This window comes from Triticum dicoccoides, chromosome 7B (assembly GCF_002162155.2).
Source record: "Triticum dicoccoides isolate Atlit2015 ecotype Zavitan chromosome 7B, WEW_v2.0, whole genome shotgun sequence".
Lineage (NCBI taxonomy): Eukaryota > Viridiplantae > Streptophyta > Magnoliopsida > Poales > Poaceae > Triticum > Triticum dicoccoides.
The window spans coordinates 336,831,769-336,856,219 of NC_041393.1; positions in this window are offsets into that span (position 1 = coordinate 336,831,769).

Here is a 24,451-nt window from a genome sequence, read left to right on the forward strand (position 1 = left end):
CTGCACAAAATGTTCATGAATACATCAAATCATTCATTTCCACCACAAGAAAGGAGGTGCCGATAAGTTCAAGGTGTTGCAACATATAAGGGCGAAATCATACAAGCTACTCGCGAATTTGGTTGATTTTGGTGCAACCGCACAAAAAGAACAGCTGGTTTATTTCACACGGGGTGCCATGTCAATGTTCGAACTAATGGCAAACCTTGCCCATTCCACAATCGTAGGCATTTGATATTTTGGAATGGGAAAACCTTGTCAAATTTTGCTCATTGATGTTAGCAAGAAGACATGCGTTTGATATTTTTGAATGGGACGCCCTTTGCTATCAGCAGCGTCGGTCGATTTTTCTTTATTCTTTAGTTGTCAAGTAAATATTGTCTCTGACATGTGATTCGCTGAGATGCATAAAAATTGATTGTTTTGAAGGTTCTTATGAATTGCCAGGCCTGTGTGTTTGATTGCAATGTACATGAACGCTAAAATGATGCTAAAACTCTTTGTACTCCCTCTGTCCCTTTTTATCTCACACATTGTGAAAGTTCATACTTTTTTCTATAACATTGCTCAAAGTAGAGATACTTTGACTGCAGACAAAACTTGTATGCAGAATAGAAAGGACCAGAGGGAGTACATGTGAAACTGCTGCAAACAATGTGATCACCCTGGGAATAATGCTAGTTCGTATTGTTTTGCATGTTCATCCAATGCGAGTGATACAAGAATTTGAACTAATCAAACTAAATTCATTCATACACGGTCGGATATCATAGAAACATGTCGGATTTCATTACATTCCACACATTCTTCAACTTAAAAGGGGTGCGCTGGAGGTATAATTAATTAACCGAAGCTACCCTCCTGTGTCCAGGTGAGCCGAACAGAAGCTTCTTCTCCAGCGGACTGAGCTTCATTGACTTAACTGCAGGTGCAGTTGCGTAACTAACATGTGACCCAGATGCCTGTTGGGCCCACGTGCAAGTCAGCCAACTGCACCAGCAGTTAAGTAGAAGCAGCATCCTTCTCCAACATAGCTCTCCAACTCCATGTTGCCGCCAATAAGCTAATCGTCCGTCAATGGTCAACCCGCCTAGCTTGGCTTCAACCGGAGGGTAGCAGCGGCGACCTTACTTGGACCTGAGCAGCGGTGACCTACCGTGTACTCTTCCTTGTTTTCTGTGTAGCGCGGCCTCATTGGCAGCGGGGCGGGGCCTCCACGGAGCCGGCGATGTCCTCTGTCTCGTTGCCGGCGGAGCGGGGGAAATAATTCCGCTCATTGCTGGCAGTGTGGGGCCTCGACTGAGCCGACGATGTCCTCTACCTCATTGTTGGCGGGGCGGGGCCTCAGCGCAGTAGGGCCTCCGCCTCGGTGCCAGCGAGGCGGGGCTTCGGCGGAGCCGACGATGTCCTCTGTCTTGTTGCCGGCGGGGCGGCGCCTCGGCGGAGCAGGGGAAATCCTCCCCCTCGTTGCCGGCAGGATGGGGCCTCGACTGAGCTGACGATGTCCTCTGCCTCGTTGTTGGCGGGGCGGGGCCTCGGCGTAGTAGGGCCTCCGCCTCGGTGCTGCTGGGGCGGGGCCTCGGCGGAGCTAGCGGTGTCCTCTGCCTCGTTGTTGGCGCTGCGGGGCCTCAGCGGAGCAGGGCCTCATCGACGCCAGCAGAGCGGGGACTCATCGGAGCAGGCATTTTCCTCTGCCTCGTCCTCGGTCTCACCAAACAGCGCCTCGCCTGCTTCATCACCCTCTTTGTAGGCGGCCGCAGCCTCCGCCATCCGCATGCATTACAGCCAGCGCTCGAGGCGGCCCTCGCGGGCGGAGCGGTACGAGTATGGCAGCGCCTCCTGCTCTGTCGGCTCCGTGGCAATCTGCTCCTCCGCTTGCAGGTTCTCCTGGAGGAGATGGTGGTTGTAGGAGGCGTCGGCTTGTACCTCCGGGAACTGCTCCTGACGCTTCTGCCTCACCGTGTCCATGTTTTGGGAATGGGCCTCGCCGATGATCCTTGTGCAATGCACCGGCAAGGATGGCGCAGAGGAGGGGGTTGGCGCAGGATCATCGACTAACATGTTCTCCATTAGGACGTCCTCTTCCTTCGGCTGCCTACCGGCCAACCAATCGGCAACAATGGCTGCCATCTCCTTATGGTCCATCGTCCGCCCGTCCCGAAGAGCGCTGGAGCGCGAGGAAGCCATGGTGGGCAGTAGTGGTGTGGACAGGAGAAAGGAAACGGAGGAGGATGACTGCGAATATGGCCGGCACAGCAGTTTATATAGCAATGGTGGGCGGCGGAGGGACGGACGTATGGCGCCGGAGTAGCCGCCTCGGCAACCGCGTATCATTAATGTGGGCGGCAGATAGAGGGATGGATGAAACTTGTGTCGTTTGAAGGCCTAGCAATCGCCTACACCGGGAAGCGGGGCTGGTGGTGCTGACCATTTCGGGCGGAAAGCACGTGCGGGCGAGGGAGGCGGTCTAGGTGGGCCAGGGTAGTTAGACTCGTGCTTGGCGGTGGGTCGGTCCAGCAGCCGGACATGCTGGCTCGCCAGCGAGCTCACCGCGCTGAGCGACGAGAATCAGACGTTGGACGAAGCTTCCGACCAGGAGCCGGCGCCACTGTCCAAACCGATTCATGTCGTGTTCACCATAGAGATGGTCCAGCCACACTTCGACGCCCTAATGGCGGAAGAGCTACCAGCATAGGAGGACCTGCGCTGCCAGCTCCTCAACGAGCACCTATGAACAAGCGAACGACAATGTCATCGCGGACATGTGGCCCTATGATCCTGGCTTTCCGAATGAGCAGCGGGCGCTGTATCAGACCATCCGTAGGGCTCGCGAGGCCCTCTCTGTTGTCCTTCGAGTTGTTGCGCTCGTCGTGGCACCGCCGTCTCGCGTTGTCAACATGGTCAACAGACATGAGGAATGAGTGCCTCCTTATTATGACAGTGGGGACCCACCAGGGCCATAGCCGCACGTACACAAGTGCCTCCTTATTATGTACAACTGTAATTTTTTTGCTTCCTCCTGGTTTCCTGACATCATGGTCCCACACCATTATCAAGCTATGTAGTCAATAAACGAGAGAATAGCACAAGGAGCGGCCGACAGCTGGGACCAAGCAGCTCGAGCAGTATTTGTGTTTTTGAGGTGTGAGCACTGTAGAGTTTTTTTTAGCGATGTTTTCGTTGTTGTTCAAAGGAGAGTAGGGTATTAACTGGGCGGGCTGTGGGTCGTCTAGCCCAGGCCAGATATCCAGCCCAGATATTAATTTTTTTTCAAGCTGAAAATGGCTAGCCCAGCTATACTTTTTTTTGAGGAATACCCAGGCAAGGTCAACTTGTTATTCTCCGCCCCGCTGAGCTCCAAATCTTTCCTAGGAGGGATGCATAAGGCTTAACAAGAAAATGGGCTTTAAGAAATAATAAATGGGATGTAATTATAAAAACTAGGCAGTAACTATAAAAAAATACAGCAAACACGTAATTACTTTATAAAACATTATTTTTGGATTTTGAAATTTTTAATTTCATTAATTGTTGCGCGCGCAATGTTTCGTTGGATTTTTACGTAATACAAATTTATATTGAAATTGTATTTAATCTGACTAGAAATTTGGGATAAAAATATTTGGATCCCATCAAAATGTGGGAAATTTTATTGAATTCTGTTTTGAATGGTTGGTTGAAATTATTAATCGTTGTCCTAGCTAGAAAATGGGTTGTACTTTTAACAAACTGTAAATGGGTTGTAGTAAATTCCATTAGAATTCAAAAATGGGTTGTACATTCTTATAAATATCAAATGGGCTATAAGTTCTCTGCCACACACTTGTGGGCCTACTAAGTTGACGTGTCCCCAAAAAAATAAGTTGACGTGTATGCAAGTCATTCTCAACTTATAGTCAACACACAACTCTAGCAGCAGTGGCCATTGGATGCTCATCCAACGGATATCGTGCTTCTTCTTCAATCTCGGATATTCTAGCTTCAGCACCCAAAAAAGTGGTCCCTCCCCCTGACATCCGGGGCGCACCGTTTCGGAAACTGACCTATGGGCCTACTAAATTGACGCCTACCAAGGGCTTTGTCAACTTAGTCAATATAAACGATTCTAGTTGCAGTGACCGTACGATGTCCATCCAACGGCCGTCGTGCTTCTTCAACCTCTGGTCTTCTTGCTCCAGCCGCCAAAAGCAGTGTCGGTCATGCCGCCTGCTCCTGCCTCCCGTGGCTGGCTGTGCTGCCACGAAGGCCTCACCGCCCCCTACTACTCCCACCGCTGGCCAGGCCATCCCTCCACTCATCCACACCCCCTGTTATTCTGTGGCGACGGCAGCCTCACACCGCAGCCGAACCAGTGAACCCCCGTACTCCTCTCCGTGTGGGCATCCACTGCCACGTCTTCCCTAGCTCCACGTCGTCCCCTTCCTAGGCCTTGCCGTCGCCCCCGCCTTGGTGCTCTCGGTGCGGCGTAGTCAATGACCAACTTCCATTGGAAGAGTACTGTACGTGGAGAGGCTGACAGTTGGGTCCACGGCCGCGGCAAGGAAGTGCTTCCTTATTACGCGGAAAATAATGATTCCTCCACCTGACAGCAGGGACCCACCAGACGGGCCACCGTATTTCGTGAAGAAAATGTTTCCCCCCTGACTGCTGGGACCTACCAGCTACATCTTCGCACGCAAGGAAGTGCGTCCATATTACGGGAAAAAATGATTCGCCCCCTGACTACTGGGACCCGCCAGCTACATCTTCGCATGCAAGGAAGTGCCTGACAGTCAGGACAAACCTGGTTGAAGCGTACGTAGCGTTGTCATTCTGGCCGCGAACGTGTACGTACATACTGGTCGATGTAGAGGCACACACATGTCATAGTAGAGGCACACACGTGTCGTAGTAGAGGCGCGCACGTAGCATGTACATGTACGTATAGCGGCCAGGGTGCAAGAAAGAAACAATGGCCACATACATACATACGGGCGGGGTCTCGAATGCCTACTCGCACATACATACAGCCAGGGCTCGTGTACATGGCTGGGTCAGATGGAGAAACTGCATCGTCTTTGTGTTCATGGGGAGCCAACCGGCTGGGTCGGAATGGAATGCGTCGTTGTGTTCATCGGGAGGGCTTCAACGGAACAGTCGATGGAAACGGGGCCTGGCGTACCGCAGAACAGAGGAAACGACCTTGTGTTCGACCGGCCACGGTTGAAATGGGATCATGTTCATCGGGAGGGGTCTAGCGTACCGCAAAATGGAGGAAACAGACTTCTGTTGGACCTCCTACAGTCGAAACGGGGTCCTTTTGATCAGGAGGGGTGTGGCGTATCGCAAAACGGAGGAAACAGACTTGTGTTGGAGCGCTACGGTCGAAACGGTGTCCTGTTCATCGGGAGGGGTGTGGCATACCGCAAAACGGGCCTCCACAGGCTACTGTTCATCTCCATCGTCGACCTCCTCCATCCTCCACCTGCGACTGTTCATCCACGGGCTCCTGTTCATCTAGCCTCCACCGCACGCTCCTCCATCGGCTACTATTCAACCAGCCCTCTCCATGGGGTACTGTTCAACCACCCCTCCACGGGCTACTATTCATCCAGCCCTCCACCGGCTACTATTCAACCAGCCCTCCACCGGCTATTGTTCAACCTTCCCTCCACAGGGTCCTGTTCATCCAGCCCTGCATGGGGTCCTGTTCATCCACGCCCAACCGTCTCGATCGATCGGGGTCCTTTTCATCTAGCGCCAACACCAAGGGTCCTGTTCATCCAACCCCCCACCAGGAACTGTTCATCACCCCCCAACAACGCTCATTGTTCATCCAGAGGCAGCATCGATCAGCTTCAGTTAGCAGCAGTAGCGAAGGAATCGTTCGGGTTCAATAACGCGTAACCTACAGTGCAATCGCTCGGGTTCGGTTAGGCGACGCCTCGCTCGGCTTCAGTTAGAGCACAATGCCTCGCACCGATGCGTGTACGTGTACGAGAGAAACGCTCATCGCTCGGCCCCCGACCACCCACCGTAACCGGGAACTCCCCGATATTTTCCTCGCCCTTGCTTCTACCATGGTTTTTTCTGCCATGGACGGCCCAAAGAATGTCATGCAGCTGCGTCTCCGGCCCGCCTAGGATGAAAAGCCCATTTTCTATCATGATTTTTTGTCATAGAAGTTGGAGCCATCACATCTACGATGATACCGGGTTTTGTCACAATTATCGTCATAGAAGTGTCATAAGTATGACAGAAAAAAAATTGTTTGGCCCAAAATGTCACGGATGTGTCTTTTTTTGTAGTGTGAGGTGGATAAGGCTAAGGTTGATGCAATTGAGAAAATGTCATGTCCTAAAGATATCAAAGGTATTCGTTCTTTCCTTGGTCATATTGGTTTCTATAGGAGATTTATAAAAGACTTTTCTTAAATTTCTTGGCCTCTTACAAATCTTTTGCAAAAGTATATTACTTTTGTTTTTGATGATGATTGTTTAGAAGCCTTCATAACACTCAAGAAAGCTTTAATTTCTGCACCTATTGTTCAGCCATCTGATTGGAACTTGGCTTTGAAATTATGTGTGATGCTAGTGATTATGCTGTTGTTGCTGTTTTAGGACAAAGAGTTGATGAGAAACTCAATGTTATTCATTATGCTAGTAAAACTCTAGAAAGTGCACAACGAAATTATGCTACTACTGAAAAAGAATTTCTAGCAATTGTGTTTGCTTGTGATAAATTTAGATTTTACATTGTTGACTCTAAGGTTATTATCACACCGATCGTGCTGCTACAAAATATCTTATGGAAAAGAAAGTTGCTAAACCTAGATTTATTAGATGGGTTCTCTTGCTACAAGAATTTGATTTGCATAGCACTGATAGAAAAGGAGTAGAGAATCCCTTTGCTGATAACTTGTCTAGGCTTGAAAATATTCTTGATGACCCACTACCTATTGATGTTATGTCAGGACCCCGACTCGATGCCACATTGATCTAGCATGTAACACCTCATATCACTTTGCGGCCTCACGCACGGTATTCCCACGGGTGTCATCTTACCTTTGCCCGGGACCGTTTGCGCCTTTTGGCACACGTATATGATAGTGTCGCTAGCATCCATATGGTAAGGAGCCCGGGCTGACATGGCTAGTCGTAAACCCAATGTGGCACAGACTTACAGGGACAGGCATCCATGACCCAGCATCGAACGTGTCGGTCATCAGCAAGTGAATCCGGGCTGTAGCACTGGGCTAGTCGGACTCCGGTAACCGGGCTGTAGCGGGCTAACAGGACTCCGGTATCCACCGCGTGACATTTCCCCGAAGGGACAGACACAGGAACAAAGAAGGACAGATGCCGGCCAGCCTAAGTGTTGCGGAGCAGTAGCAAGCTACCAAGGCTCAGTGGAGACACTAGGAGACATTTCCCGGTAAGAGAGGCTACTAAGAATAAACAACTAGATAGTCAGATCCCACACATACCAAGCATTTCAATCATACACACAATATGCTCGATATGTGCAAATACAACAAGGCATCACAACATGACTCTACAACAAAAGTATTTTATTTAAAGGCTCAGGGAGCCATACATATCATACACACAAGTACGGGTCACACGACCCAGCATTCAAGTCATATAGACATACAAGCCAACAGCGGAAGTAACTTGTCTGAGTACAGACAACTAGCAAAATAAAAGAGGCTTGGGAAAGCCTGGCTATACTACGTGGTCCTTCACAAGCTCAGGGTCACCACCTGGGCCTCAGTCTACTCATCGATGTCAACGTCTACGAAGAACCCATCAGAAGGGGTTGCAGCATCTTCTGAAAAATGTAAATTAAAGCAACATGAGTACAAAGGTACTCAGCAAGACTTACATCAGATCCTACATACATGCACATTATCAAGAAGGGATGGTGGAGTTATTGCAGCAAGCCAGCTTTGACTCTTGGCTAAGCTATCCTACGAGACACCAACTTGAAATAGTTTTGCGCACACGAGTCCACTACACACCAGTTCAATACACCACCGAGGATCCACCTCCGTTATCCTACGGAAGAGCCAACCTCGGCACTCACACTTATCTTGAGATTTTTAGTTGTATCCATTTACTTGTCTATGAACTGTATAGGCAACCAAGTAGTCCTTTACCGCGGACGCGGCTATTCAAATAGATCATGTTAACCCTGCAGGGGTGTACTTCTTCATACATGTTTCCACCACTTAGCGTCTGCACACGACATGTGCTCGGCAGACTTCAAGCGAAAGCCGACGTGGGTGTAGACCACGACCTACCTAAACACCTAAGTCTCTAGTCCAGGTTTATCGCCTATTCAGGTTCCATCCGCAGGGAGTCCGGCCGGGGTTCCACATACGGCCCCGAACGATGTGTACAGGGTTTCGAGACACCTAACGAGTGCCCGGTATTCTCGGCCACGTACCTACTGCATCACAGCCCACCCCGCGGGTCAGCGCTGCCCACGGCCTCCAGTAAACTACAAACACCAGAAACTACTTGCAACTCCTGGACAGAGGACTAGAGTGAATAAGAAGTCGAGCGGGGTCATATTTCAGGGCCCAATGCATGGTAGTAGCTGTATCTTAAATCACACATACAGATCTCGGTGCTTAAGTTCGGCTTCAATGAAACAACCCACCATGTACTCCTACATGGCCTTTCATCGATACCTTTACCAAATCGTGTTCACCACATCACTCTCATTACCGGCATGATCATTTCACTCTAGCCCATCACCCAGATGAACCAGACCTGACACGACTCTAAGCATAGCAGGCATAGCAAGGTAGGAACAACACATACATATGGCTCAATCAACTCCTACACATGCTAGTAGGTTTCATCTAGTTACTGTGGCAATGACAGGTCATGCAGAGGAAATGGGTTCAACTACCGTAGCACACAGCAGTTTGAAACATGTTGTCTTAATGCAGTAAAAGAGAGCAGAAGCGACAACATGGGATTGTATTGATATAATCAAATGGTTGGTTGCTTGCCTGAAGGGTCGATGCACTGATATTGTTCTTCGTTAGGGTAATCGTGGTACTCCTCGGAGGCAGGACCTGCCGCAGAGAGCACCGATACACAATCATCACCAAACAATATGCAACAATATGATGCATGCATGAAACATGGCAATATGAGTGTGTTGGGCTAATGCAACTAAGACCAGATGGGTTTGAACTATTTTGAACCAAAGATTCAAGTTTCAAACTCATAAATGGCCCTTTAAAGTGCTTTATCTTGTTCTGCAATAACCAGCAGGTTAGCTTGCTTAAACATGCATGAAACCAGTACAGATGGATAGATTGGATTTTTCGGATCAATTTTCATATATAATACTTTGCATTTGGAGTTACAGAATAATTTCTATGATTTTTTTAAAGTTTGGGGTATTTACTGGAATTTCCTGTGTAATAATAATTCCAGTAAATAAATTACTGCGTCAGCATTACGTCAGGATGACGTCAGCGGTCAACGGAACAGTCCAGGTCAACCCTGACTAGTGGGTCCCGTGTGTCAGTGTAATTAGTTGAGCTAAATATTAATTAAAACTAACCCTGATTAGTTAACAGGGCTGGGCCCCACCTGTCATTGACCCAGGGGGGTCAAACTGGGCCCACCCGTGGTCAAACGAGGGGTCAGCGGGGTCAACTCACCGGTGTTTAGCCGCCGGCGAGGCCGAACGCAGTGGCGAGAGTGCTTTTGTGTGTTCCGGCGACTAAATGAGCGGCGGAGGGCATCTACGGGTAGCTGAGAGCAAGCCGCAGCTCTTGGTGGTGGTGGTTGAGCTCGGGGTGGCTGGAAACGTCGCCGGTGACGACTTTGGTGGTCGCCGGAGTTCGGGTGAGGTCGAACTCGATGCTAGGGGGCACGGCGAGGCGCATGGAGTGATGCTACGGGTTCCTGCGGGTGCAGTGAGTGCGTTGGACACGGTGGTGTGGCCGGTGGTTGGCCGGAGACACGTCGGCGACGAGCTCGGCGGCGGTGCGTGCGGTGAAGCTTCATGCGCTCGCTGTGGTGCACGAGAATGAGAGAGGAAAGGGGGGAGAGGTAGCTCGGCTCACGGCGATCTCGAGGAACCAGACGGCGCGGTCGGGGACGAGCTGGTGCGGCGGCGACGGCGAAGGGGATCTCCGGTGACGGTGGAGTCCGCGAGGTCGGTGCAGTGGCTTCGAGGCACGCGAGCGCTTGGGGCTCGACTAGCTCGAAGGAGAGGAGGGCGGCGGAGCTCCTGGACACGGTGGCGCGGCGCGGGGACGACGGAGAGCGCGACTACGGCAACGGTGCGGCTGCGGTGGCGTCGGCCATGGTGCGGGAGAGCGAGGGAGAGGAGCTGGGGGTGAATGGGTGTGTCCACGGGGTTCGGGGCTCGACGTGGAGGTCGTCCAGGCCAGCAGCGAGGCGAGGGGGGTGAAGCAGGGCGGCGGGCAGCTACGTGGCGCGCGCTGGCGTCGCTGTCGAGCACCTGCCTGCCTGCCTGGCAAAGGCAAGCAGCTCGCTGGAGCGGCTGCTGGGCTGGGCTGGCTGCTGGGCTGGCTAGGCGGGCTGCCAGGTTAGTTCACTCTCTCTCTCTCTCTTATTTATCTTTTTTAATTATTCTATAACTTTGTGGACTTACTAAAAATACCTAAACTACTCCAAAATTCCCCAAACTATTCATGGCCACTAACTGGAATATATACAGCATGGAACATTTTAGTTTGGGATTAATTGAGCATTTAAAATAATTTATATAATTTAAATGCCCAAACTCAAATACTTATGATTTAATTCAAAAACCTTAGGATGACCTAGAAAATTGAGCACCACTTTTGGCAGAGGTTCTGAACCAAGACAAAAATGATGGACATTTTAGAAGGGCATTTCAGGTTTATTGAAAAATATTTTTAGTAAACCCTAGTTGGTTTCAAAGGGGGCTGCGGGTTCTGTCATCCCCATTTCAAGTTTCTGTTGAGAAACATAGACATGATGCAACACTCTAATGCATGAACTAGCTAGGGTGTGACAACTCACCCCCACTCAAAAGAATCTCGTCCCGAGATTTAGGTTCCTTCGGAAAGAAGGCGGGGTACTCAAGTCGAAGATGATCCTCCCTTTCCCAAGTTGCTTCCTTCTCAGAATGGTGCGACCATTGAACCTTGAGAAACTTGATATTTTGACGTCGAGTGGTACGCTCGGCTTGATCGAGGATACGAACGGGGTACTCTCGATACGTGAGATTATCTTGAAGATCAAGCGTTTCATGGTCCACTCCACGGATAGGATCCGAGAAGCAACACCTGAGTTGAGAAACGTGGAAGACGTCGTGGACTCTGGAGAGATGCAGAGGTAGTTCCAATTGGTAGGCAACTTCTCCCCGTTTAGCAAGAATGCGAAAGGGTCCAATGTAGCGAGGAGCTAATTTGCCTTTGATACCGAAACGATGGGTTCCCTTCAGAGGAGTAACCCAAAGGTAAGCCTTCTCGTCAACCTCAAAAGTCATAGCCTTATGTTTTCGGTCATATTGACTCTTTTGACGAGATTGGGCTGTTTTCAACTTTTCACGCACAATGCGAACTTGCTCTTCTGCTTCCTGGATCATGTCCGGGCCAAAGAATTGTCTTTCCCCGGTTTCTGACAAGTTAAGAGGCGTTCGACACCTTCGTCCATAGAGAACTTCAAAAGGGGCTTTACCCAAGCTAGATTGATAGCTGTTGTTATAAGCAAATTCGGCAAATGGAAGACATTTCTCCCAATCCATTCCGAATGAGATAACAGAAGCTCGAAGCATGTCTTCTAGAATCTGATTGACGCGTTCTACTTGACCACTTGATTGAGGGTGAAAGGCAGTGCTAAAGGAAAGGCGGGTTCCCATAGCATTTTGGAAACTTTCCCAAAATCGAGAGGTGAAGAGACTTCCCCGATCCGAATTAATTTCCAGTGGAACACCATGGAGGGATACTATTCGGGAGATGTACAAGTCTGCTAGTTGACTAGCAGTTATACTCTCGCGAACAGGCAAGAAATGGGCTACTTTGGAAAGATGATCGACAACGACGAAGATAGCGTTATTCCCTCTCCTGGTCCTGGGAAAACCAGTGATGAAATCCATACCAATTTTATCCCATTTCCATTCAGGAATAGCTAAAGGTTGAAGGGTGCCAGCAGGCCGTTGATGCTCTGCTTTTACACGACTATAGACGTCGCAACTAGCAACAAACTAAGCAATGTCTCTCTTCATCCTAGTCCACCAGAACCTCTGGCGTAGGTCCTGATACATCTTGGTACTACCGGGATGAATGGTGAGAGGAGATTCATGAGCCTCCTTAAGGATCAACTGCCGTAGATGTTGGTTCTTGGGAACCACTAAACGGTTCTCAAAGTACACAACACCATGATCATTTGTGGAGAAACATCTAGCATCTCCGCTAGCAATGTTCTCCTTGATCCTAGATATCCCTTTATCTCGCTTTTGGGCAGCGATAATTTGATCCGTAAGAGTAGGTTTCGCCACCAAGGTGGAAAGAAATCCTTGAGGAACAATGTGAAGGTTAAGCTTCCGAAATTCCTCATGGAGAAGCGGTTGACTTTGTTCTAACATCATATTGTTACAATAAGATTTACGACTTAGTGCATCAGCCATGACGTTGGCCTTTCCTGGGGTGTAAGTTATCCCTAAGTCGAAATCTGTGATCAACTCAACCCAACATCTTTGCCTGAGATTCAAATCCGGTTGGGTGAAGATGTACTTCAGACTTTGGTGATCGGTGAAGATTTCGCAACGATTACCGAGGAGGTAATGTCGCCAGGTTTTAAGTGCATAGACTACAGCTGCAAGCTCTAGATCATGAGTAGGATAATTCTCCTCATGTGGGTGCAATTGCCGTGAAGCGTAAGCAATTACGTGACGATCTTGCATAAGAATGCAACCTAGTCCTTGTCGCGAGGCGTCGCAATAGATAACAAAGTCCTTAGAGAAATCTGGTGGTACCAGTACGGGAGCAGATGTCAGGCGTCTTTTCAGTTCCTGAAAGTTGTGCTCACATTGTGGAGTCCACTCGAACTTGTTATCTTTCTTGAGGAGTTCAGTTAGAGGTTTGGCAACCTTGGATAAGTTCTCGACAAAGCGGCGACAATAGCTCGCTAAGCCAAGGAAACTCCGAACTTGCTTGACCGATTCAGGTGGAGTCCAGTTAAGGACGGCTTGAACTCGCTCGGGGTTGACAGCAATACCCCTACCAGAAATTACATGTCCTAGATAGGTCACTTCTGGTAACCAAAATTCGCATTTAGAGAACTTGGCATAAAGGCGATGCTCTCGAAGTTTCATCAACACTAGCCTTAGATGCTCGGCATGTTCTTCTTCGTTCTTGGAGTAGATGAGTATATCATCGAGGTAAACCACGACGAATTTATCCAAATACTCCATGAAGATTGAGTTCATTAAGAGAGAGAAAGTGGCTGGAGCGTTGGTTAAACCGAAGGACATGACGGTGTACTCGTATTGGCCATAACGAGTAACAAAGGCTGTTTTAGGAATGTCCCCGTTCCTGATTTTGATTTGATGATAGCCCAACCTCAAATCCATTTTGGAGAAGATTGAGGATCCAGCGAGCTGATCATACAGGTCGTTGATCCTGGGGAGCGGATACTTGTTCTTGATCGTGACCAGGTTAACTGGTCGATAATCTACAACCATCCGATCCGTACCATCCTTCTTCTTGACGAAGAGGACGGGACAAGCCCATGGAGACGAACTAGGACAGATGAAACCCTTTTTCAAGGACTCATCGAGTTGTTTCTTAAGCTCGGCTAGTTCTAGTGGTGCCATTTTATAGGGTCTTCTAGAAATTGGGACAGTTCCTGGAATAAGATCTATTACGAACTCGACATCTCTGTCAGGTGGAACACCTGGCAATTCTTCTGGAAAGACATCCGGGAAGTCACGGACTCCCGGAATGTCTTCGAGGTCTGGCAAAGGACTGGCGTTAAGAGAAAATAGCTGTCGGTTGGCTACTCGGGTCAAGACATTGACTATCTTCCCTAAAGGATGGGTGAGTTGAACAGTCCTAGAGAAGCAATCAATCTTGGCATGATGGGCTGACATCCAATCCATACCCAAGATGATATTAATATCCGAAGATTTGAGAGCTATCATAGATGCGAGAAAAACAAGTCTGTCGACTTGAATTTCATTTTCGTGGCTTACTCTAGAGGTTTGCCATCTAGAACCAGGAGTAGAAATTTCCATAGTGGACGGCATGTCACAGAATGTGGTGTTATGCAAACGAGCATAATTTTCGGATATGAAAGAATGAGATGCTCCAGTATCGAAAAGAACAGATGCCGGGTGGCAATTAACAAGGAGCGTACCGAGAACGATGTTGGGATCCTCTTGAGCTTCTTCAGCAGAGATACAGTTGATATGGCCACGTGCAGCGGTGGCCGGCTTGGCGTAGAACGCTTTCCCTGTCGGCTTGCCACGGCCAACAGCTTTTCCAGATTGGTTGGGGTTGGTCTGGGGACACTCGTGCAGGTAGTGGCCCGATTCCCCACACTTGAAGCATGTCACGGAGCTGGTGCGTAGAGGAGCATTGTTGGTTGGACCACCGAAGGGCTTGGCTGGTGCAAACTGTTGAGCGGGGCGAGGCGCCTGAAAGGATGGCCTCGGTGTGAACCTGGGTGGCAGGGCAGTGTTAGGGACCCACACCCGGCGCTTCTGAGGACCAGCACCGGATGAGGAACCCATGTCACGGCCATGCTTGCATGTTGCTTCATAATCAGTCTGACCAGACTCAGCACTAATGGCTTTGTTAACAAGCTTCTGAAAAGAGGTGCACTCATGCAGACGAAGGTCTCGGCGAAGCTCAGGGCTAAGTCCCTTACGGAACCTTGCCTGCTTCTTGGCATCGGTAGAGACTTCCTCAGTTGCATATCGTGCAAGGTTACCGAACTCCCTGCTATATGCATCCACAGAGAGTCGACCTTGAGTGAAACTGCAGAACTCCTCACGTTTACGGTCCATAAGACCTTCCAAAATGTGATGTTCACGGAAAGCCTCGCTGAATTCATCCCAAGTAGTGACATGGCCCGCCGGGCGCATAGCTTCATAGTTCTCCCACCAGAGACTGGCGGGGCCTTCGAGATGATATGCAGCAAAGGTGACCTTATCAGCCTCAGCTACTAGCGCAGAATGCAGTTTGTGAGTAATACTGCGAAGCCAGTCATCGGCGTCGAGAGGCTCGACGGAGTGGTGGAAGGTGGGTGGATGTAACTTGATGAAATCACTGAGTGACACCAAGTTATTCCTCTGATGGTGTGCTGTGTTTTGCTCGATGCGCTCCAACAAACGGTTGGTCTCCCGCTTATTTCTCTCGGCTTCCAGCATAACTTCGGCCAGAGAGGGAGGGTGAGGCAGGTTTGTTCCCCCAACTCTATTGCCTTCGGCCTGCTCTGGGGGAGCAGGGTTGGTGCGGGTGTTAACCATCCTAGGAAAACAAAACAATGGTTTAGTCCAGGATGATAGGATTCTGACATAGAAATGTAGAATGTAATGGATAACTTGGAATGTAAGATGATCATCCGTATGACATGGTAGATACAGAAACTGCTTCTTTTATTCCATCGTCATACACACCATACAAGGTTTAGTATAGAACCAAACAAAGTACTACTACGGTGAAAAGAGGATTTCATCTCATCGAAGGCATTCCGAGCTCCTATACATTATTTTTCTACACCTCCGGAAGGCGGTACAAGCTAAGTCATATCCCACGAGTCACGCAGGACAGTGGACGATACAACTAGTACGATACTAGTGATACTACTACTAGCTCAGACAGCTCCGTAGTAGTCTTCATAGAAGTCACCTCCATAGCCTGGAAGCTCAACGTGATCATCCGGAAACAGTCGGTCCCGTGGAGCCTGTGGACCATAGGGGCTAGGATGAGGTCTTGGACCAACAAACGGTGGCCTACGGGGACCACGAGGTGGGGTGATGCCTCCTACATCACGCCAATCCATCATGCCTGGCAGAGCAGATCTCACAGGATAGAGATCTCGCATATCCATATATCCAGCTTGCACAGCCGGTGCAAACCGAGTCAAAGTGGCCCAATGATCAGCACGGGTATTGAAAAGCTCCAGTCTCAAGGCCCGATTTTCACGGTCCTTGTCTTCAAGCAACTGTGCCGTGGTGCGGGTCAGTGAGTCCTCCTGAGTGGAGTCAGCATAGATAGCTTGGAGATACCCTTGTGCTCCCGGGAGTGAAGCTGGCATATACCGGAAGTCGGAGTCCCGAAATAGGCCAGTCCTGACTCGCATGATGGTCATCATAGAGTAGGCAGCATCCTGCACAGCCATATCAATAGTAACCCCGAGTCCATAGGAGCAGTGGAGGGGCTCGGTAGATCCAGGATAAGATGGAAATATCCTGACAGTGCAAAAATATTGACTTTGATTAAAGTCTCAGAATTTCTCTTCAACCGTGTACTCAGGATACCAACGGTACCCTGCCTCAGTCATTACCCTGACCAACATGGTAGTATGGCCGGGTACATCTAGACATCGAGTCAAATGAACCACTTGATTCTGAGGACGGGAAGCCATCTGGAGCATGATAAACACAAAACATTAAGATTCCTGGCAGAAATCGGAGAGCATAACGGCTGTAAATGCTCAAAAGGATTTTGAGGCATTTTGCAAAGAATAGCATAGACACTCAACAACATCATAACAAGGTTCTGGGTCCATCTTAGCAACATAATGGGGTAGTAGAACTGAACTAGGCTTGTATCCATCAAACCTATAAGGTACTACTGATTAGTAACATGTGAACCTGATAGAGAGGAGAGATCTTAATTCCTTAACCCCCGGTGGGAGAATAGACTGACTCAGATCAGAATGCCATGAGGTAAAGGAGTAAAAAGAGCCTTACGTTCCATCCCACAATCAATTCCCCTACATATAACTAAAGAATTTCTAGACTCAACATCGACCAGTTTGGCTTGGAGAACCTACAGGCAGTCCGACTCTGATACCAACGCTATCAGGACCCCGACTCGATGCCACATCGATCTAGCATGTAACACCTCATATCACTTTGCGGCCTCACGCACGGTATTCCCACGGGTGTCGTCTTACCTTTGCCCGGGACCGTTTGCGCCTTTTAGCACACGTATATGATAGTGTCTCTAGCATCCATATGGTAAGGAGCCCGGGCTGACATGGCTAGTCATAAACCCAAAGTGGCACAGACTTATAGGGACAGGCATCCATGACCCAGCATCGAACGTGTCGGTCATCAGCAAGTGAATCCGGGCTGTAGCACTGGGCTAGCAGGACTCCGGTAAACCGGGCTATAGCGGGCTAACAGGACTCCGGTATCCATCGCGTGACATTTCCCCGAAGGGACAGACACAGGAACGAAGAAGGACACATGCCGGCCAGCCTAAGTGTTTCGGAGCAGTAGCAAGCTACCAAGGCTCAGTGGAGACACTAGGAGACATTTCCCGGTAAGAGAGGCTACTAAGAATAAACAACTAGATAGTCAGATCCCACACATACCAAGCATTTCAATCATACACACAATATGCTCGATATGTGCAAATACAACAAGGCATCACAACATGACTCTATAACACAAGTATTTTATTTAAAGGCTCAGGGAGCCATACATATCATACACACAAGTACGGGTCACACGACCTAGCATTCAAGTCATATAGACATACAAGCCAAAAGCTGAAGTAACTTGTCTGAGTACAGACAACTAGCAAAATAAAAGAGGCTTGGGAAAGCCTGGCTATACTACGTGGTTCTTCACAAGCTCAGGGTCACCACCTGGGCCTCAGTCTACTCATCGATGTCAACGTCTACGAAGAACCCATCAGAAGGGGTTGCAGCGTCTTCTGAAAAATGTAAATTAAAGCAACATGAGTACAAAGGTACTCAGCAAGACTTACATCAGATCCTACATACATGCACATTATCAAGAAGGGATGGTGGAGTTATTGCAGCAAGCCAGCTCTGACTCTTGGCTAAGCTATCCTACGAGACACCAACTTGAAATGGTTTTGCGCACACGAGTCCACTACACACCAGTTCAATACACCACCGAGGATCCACCTCCGTTATCCTACGGAAGAGCCATCCTCGGCACTCACACTTATCTTGAGATTTTTAGTAGTATCCATTTACTTGTCTATGAACTGTATAGGCAAGCAAGTAGTCCTTTACCGCGGACGCGGCTATTCGAATAGATCATGTTAACCCTGCAGGGGTGTACTTCTTCATACATGTTTCCACCACTTAGCGTCTGCACACGACATGTGCTCGGCAGACTTCAAGAGAAAGCCGACGTGGGTGTAGACCACGACCTACCTAAACACCTAAGTCTCTAGTCCAGGTTTATCGCCTATTCAGGTTCCATCCGCAGGGAGTCCGGCCGGGGTTCCACATACGGCCCCGAACGATGTGTACAGGGTTCCGAGACACCTAACGGGTGCCCGGTATTCCCAGCCACGTACCTACCGCATCACAGCCCACCCTGCGGGTCAGCGCTTCCCACGGCCTCCAGTAAACTACAAACACCAGAAACTACTTGCAACTCCTGGACAGAGGACTAGAGTGAATAAGAAGTAGAGTGGGGTCATATTTCAGGGCCCAATGCATGGTAGTAGCTGTATCTTAAATCACACATACAGATCTCAGTGCTTAAGGTCGGCTTCAATGAAACAACCCACCATGTACTCCTACATGGCCTTTCATCGATACCTTTACCAAATCGTGTTCACCACATCACTCTCATTACCGGCATGATCATTTCACTCTAGCCCATCACCCAGATGAACCAGACCTGACACGACTCTAAGCACAGCAGGCATAGCAAGGTAGGAACAACACATACATATGGCTCAATCAACTCCTACACATGCTAGTGGGTTTCATCTAGTTACTGTGGCAATGACAGGTCATGCAGAGGAAATGGGTTCAACTACCGTAGCACACAGCAGTTTGAAACGCGTTGTCTTAATGCAGTAAAAGAGAGCAGAAGTGAGAACATGGGATTGTATTGATATGATCAAATGGTTGGTTGCTTGCCTGAAGGGTGGATGCACTGATATTGTTCTTCGTTAGGGTAATCGTGGTACTCCTCGGAGGCAGGACCTGCCGCAGAGAGCACCGATACACAATCATCACCAAACAATATGCAACAATATGATGCATGCATGAAACATGGCAATATGAGTGTGTTGGGCTAATGCAACTAAGACCAGATGGGTTTGAACTATTTTGAACCAAAGATTCAAGTTTCAAACTCATAAATGGCCCTTTAAAGTGCTTTATCTTGTTCTTCAATAACCAGCAGGTTAGCTTGCTTAAACATGCATGAAACCAGTACAGATGGATAGATTGGATTTTTCTGATCATTTTTCATATATAATACTTTGCATTTGGAGTTACAGAATAATTTCAATGATTTTTTTAAAGTTTGGGGTATTTACTGGAATTTCCTGTGTAATAATAATTCCAGCAAATAAATTACTGCGTCAGCATTACGTCAGGATGACGTCAGCGGTCAACGGAACAGTCCAGGTCAACCCTGACTAGTGGGTCCCGTGTGTCAGTGTAATTAGTTGAGCTAAATATTAATTAAAACTAACCCTCATTAGTTAACAGGGCTGGGCCCCACCTGTCATTGACCCAGGGGGGTCAAACTGGGCCCACCCGTGGTCAAACGAGGGGTCAGCGGGGTCAACTCACCGGTGTTTAGCCGCCGGCGAGGCCGAACGCAGTGGCGAGAGTGCTTTTGTGTGTTCCGGCGACTAAATGAGCGGCGGAGGGCATCTACGGGTAGCTGAGAGCAAGCCGCAGCTCTTGGTGGTGGTGGTTGAGCTCGGGGTGGCTGGAAACGTCGCCGGTGACGACTTTGGTGGTCGCCGGAGTTCGGGTGAGGTCGAACTCGATGCTAGGGGGCACGGCGAGGCGCATGGAGTGATGCTACGGGTTCCTGCGGGTGCAGTGAGTGCGTTGGACACGGTGGTGTGGCCGGTGGTTGGCCGGAGACACGTCGGCGACGAGCTCGGCGGCGGTGCGTGCGGTGAAGCTTCATGCGCTCGCTGTGGTGCACGAGAATGAGAGAGGAAAGGGGGGAGAGGTAGCTCGGCTCACGGCGATCTCGAGGAACCAGACGGCACGGTCGGGGACGAGCTGGTGCGGCGGCGACGGCGAAGGGGATCTCCGGTGACGGTGGAGTCCGCGAGGTCGGTGCAGTGGCTTCGAGGCACGCGAGCGCTTGGGGCTCGACTAGCTCGAAGGAGAGGAGGGCGGCGGAGCTCCTGGACACGGTGGCGCGGCGCGGGGACGACGGAGAGCGCGACTACGGCAACGGTGCGGCTGCGGTGGCGTCGGCCATGGTGCGGGAGAGCGAGGGAGAGGAGCTGGGGGTGAATGGGTGTGTCCACGGGGTTCGGGGCTCGACGTGGAGGTCGTCCAGGCCAGCAGCGAGGCGAGGGGGGTGAAGCAGGGCGGCGGGCAGCTACGTGGCGCGCGCTGGCGTCGCTGTCGAGCACCTGCCTGCCTGCCTGGCAAAGGCAAGCAGCTCGCTGGAGCGGCTGCTGGGCTGGGCTGGCTGCTGGGCTGGCTAGGCGGGCTGCCAGGTTAGTTCACTCTCTCTCTCTCTCTTATTTATCTTTTTTAATTATTCTATAACTTTGTGGACTTACTAAAAATACCTAAACTACTCCAAAATTCCCCAAACTATTCATGGCCACTAACTGGAATATATACAGCATGGAACATTTTATTTTGGGATTAATTGAGCATTTAAAATAATTTATATAATTTAAATGCCCAAACTCAAATACTTATGATTTAATTCAAAAACCTTAGGATGACCTAAAAAATTGAGCACCACTTTTGGCAGAGGTTCTGAGCCAAGACAAAAATGATGGACATTTTGGAAGGGCATTTCAGGTTCATTGAAAAATATTTTTAGTAAACCCTGGTTGGTTTCAGAGGGGGCTGGGGGTTCTGTCATCCCCATTTCAAGTTTCTGTTGAGAAAAATAGACATGATGCAACACTCTAATGCATGAACTAGCTAGGGTGTGACATGTTAGTTTTCCTGATGAGCTGTTAGCTGCAATAAATGTTTCTCATAACACTACTTGGTATGCTGACTATGCTAATTACATTGTTGCTAAATATTTACCACCTAGTTTCACATACCAACAAAAATATTCTTCTATGATTTAAGACATTACTTCTGGGATGACCCACATCTTTATAAAGAAGGAGTAGATGGTATTATTAGACGTTGTGTACCTGAGCATGAACACGCGGCAAACAGAACTTCTCATAAGGTATTGCAATATGGTTTTTATTGTCCTACTCTCTTCAAGGATGCCCGTATGTTCATCTCATCATGTGATGAATGCCAAAGAATAGGTAATACCGGTAAGCATCAAGAAATGCCTATGAATTATTCACTTGCTATTGAAACATTTGATATTTGGGGATTTCACTTTATGGGACCTTTTCCTTCCTCTAACAGATATACACATATTTTGGTTGCTGTTGATTATGTTACTAAGTGGGTAGAAGCTATTCCAACTAGCAGTGCTGATCACAACACCTCTATTAAAATGCTTAAAGAAGTTATTTTCCCAAGGTTTGGAGTCCCTAGATATTTAATGACTAATGGTGGTTCACACATTATTCATGGTGCTTTCCGTAAAATGCTTACCAAGTATGATGTTAACCATAGAATTGCATCACCCTATCATCCCCAGTCTAGTGGTGAAGTTGAACTTAGCAATAGAGAAATAAAATAAATTTTGCAAAAGACTATCAATAGGTCCCGGAAGAATTGGTCTAAGAAATTAGATGATGCACTTTGGGCTTATAGAACTGCGTATAAAAATCCTATGGGTATGTCTCCTTATAAAATGGTTTATGGAAAAGCTTGTCATTTGCCTCTTGAGTTAGAACAAAAAGATTATTGGGCAATTAAAGAACTCAACTATGATTTCAAACTTGTTGGTGAAAAGAGGTTATTTGATAATAGCTCATTAGATGAATGGAGAACCCAAGCTTATGAAAATGCCAAATTATTTAAAGCAAAAGTTACAAGATGGCATGATAAAAGAAGGGAAAGGATCATAATCACCCGGCCAATTCAGCGCTCGGCGTCCGCCGCCTCTAGCGAGCGACGCGTGTCCTGTATTGGCTCATGCACCACACTACTTTCTCCCTTATCTTTGCCTAGTCACTCATTTCTTATCCGATCCAGATCTCATTTCAGTCATGGGTGGCCAATAACTCATAGATGGAGAGGTCACCTGCACCACACGAGATGGCGTAGTTCGTCCGGCCGTTCCATGCCTTCACCACAACCAACGGCCGCCGCAAGGCCGCTGACTGCCGCGGAGCGCCCGAGCAGTGTGGCCCCGCCGACCTCCTCCATGCAGTACCCGGTCAACACCGGACACCTCCCGGTTGCAATTGCGATGGGGGAGTTGCAAACGACAACGGCGAATGACGATGATGCAGCTGCGACATCGGCAACGATGGGTGGCATTTGTACAACATGATCTCCATTGTAAGATTTCTGCAACATCAACTATGTTGCAAAAATATATTATGTAACATCACCTATGTTGCGAAAAAATTGAACATAAAAAAATTCAAAAATTCTGCAACACGACCTATGTTGCAAAAGTTTTCTGCAACATGACCTTTGTTGCAAAAATTTCTACAACATTGCCTCTGTCGCAAAGGTTTCTGCAACATTATCTCTATTGCGAAAGTGAAGAACGGCGCTCGACCACTCGTTGGCACATGATCCGATGGCTCACGACCCGGCTGATCTTTTAAAAAGATCAGTCAGTCGATGCGTAGCCCGCCCCATAAAAGAATCCAAAAGCGTGAGTTCAAAGTAGGAGAATATGTTCTTTTGTACAACTCTTGTTTCAGATTCTTTGCACGAAAACTCCTCTCCGAATGGGAAGGACCCTATGTTATCAAGGAGGTTTATCGGTCTGGAGCTATCAAAATAAATGATGCCGAAGGTACAACCTAAAGGTTGTTAATGGGCAAATAATAAAACATTATATCTCAGGTACGCCCATTAATGTTGAAAGCAATATTATCCAAACTATGAAACCAGAAGAAGACATAAAAGAAACCTTCTAGAACACTTGAGAATCGTGAAAAAGAGGAGGTACGTGATACAAAAACTAAACGGACTCTGAAAAATCTGCAAAAATATTTTTTGTCAGTTTTGGAATATTTTAAAAAATAGGAAAATAAGAAACAACCAGGGGTCACCTTGGTGGGCACAAGACACTAGGGCGCGCCGCCAAGCGCACCTAGGGGTTGTGCCCACCTCGGGTACCTTCCGGACACTGTTTTTCTTCCGTTTGCTTGTTTCCCAAGATAAAAGAATCTTTATATACCCCCCGAACCTATTGACCACCGTATTATGGAGAAATCTTTTGTTTTATTTTCCTTGTTGTTTTCTGACAGATCCCATCTACCATGGCCGCATCACGCTCCTCCAAGGACAAGTTCCTCAAGAACATCATAAACCCATACCTGCGGGAGGTGATGCAGCACCCTTAGGCTATCCAGATGCATGAGGGGGGTGGTTCACATCAACAACGTGCAAGGTCCCAAAGGGACGGGAACTGTGGAGGCCAGACTTGACGCTATGGAGCAGGAGGTCTTCCGGTGCAAGGGGATGGTGGAACATGGACTCAATGCCAATCACCTCATGATCGCGGACTACACCATGATCTCAAGGTGGATGGCAAGTCCATGAAGGACATCATCTCCACCTTCAACGAGCAAATCAACTTCCTCCAAAGCGAGATCTATGATCTCCAAAACCAAGTCTTTCAATATGAGGCAAGGTTTAAAGGTATGAGTTTGGCTGCCAGTTGCAGGACCTGTGAGACTCAGTCCTCCTCCTATGACGGTGGACCCCTGCCATGGAAACCCGAGGATAGGATCGCTACTTCATCATCACCACCACCTTCTTCTTCATCACCAAAAGAAAATTGAGTATTGGGTATGGGCACTCCCCTTGGCTTCCACCAAGCTTGGGGGAGGTGCCCCGGCATCGTATCACCTCCACTATCTTTTGCCTTTACTTATCTTAGTTTGATCCATAGTTATATTTTGCTTTAGAAGAATAAAAGTTTAGTTCGATCCTTTCTTTTTGAGAGTATGCTTAGTGATCTATCTTTGTAATCGTGTGCGAGATATATAATAAAGTTTATTTTGAATTTTACTTTCTTTACTTTCATGTTTCAATAAAAGAAAGGAAATAAATAAAAAGATCATATGATAATCTTATGGTAACTAGTGACATCACATAAGGAAAATTATAAGAAGAAAATTTTATTGGGGATTGACAAACATAGCATTGGTCAATGCAACTCATGAAAGAATTAATAAGGG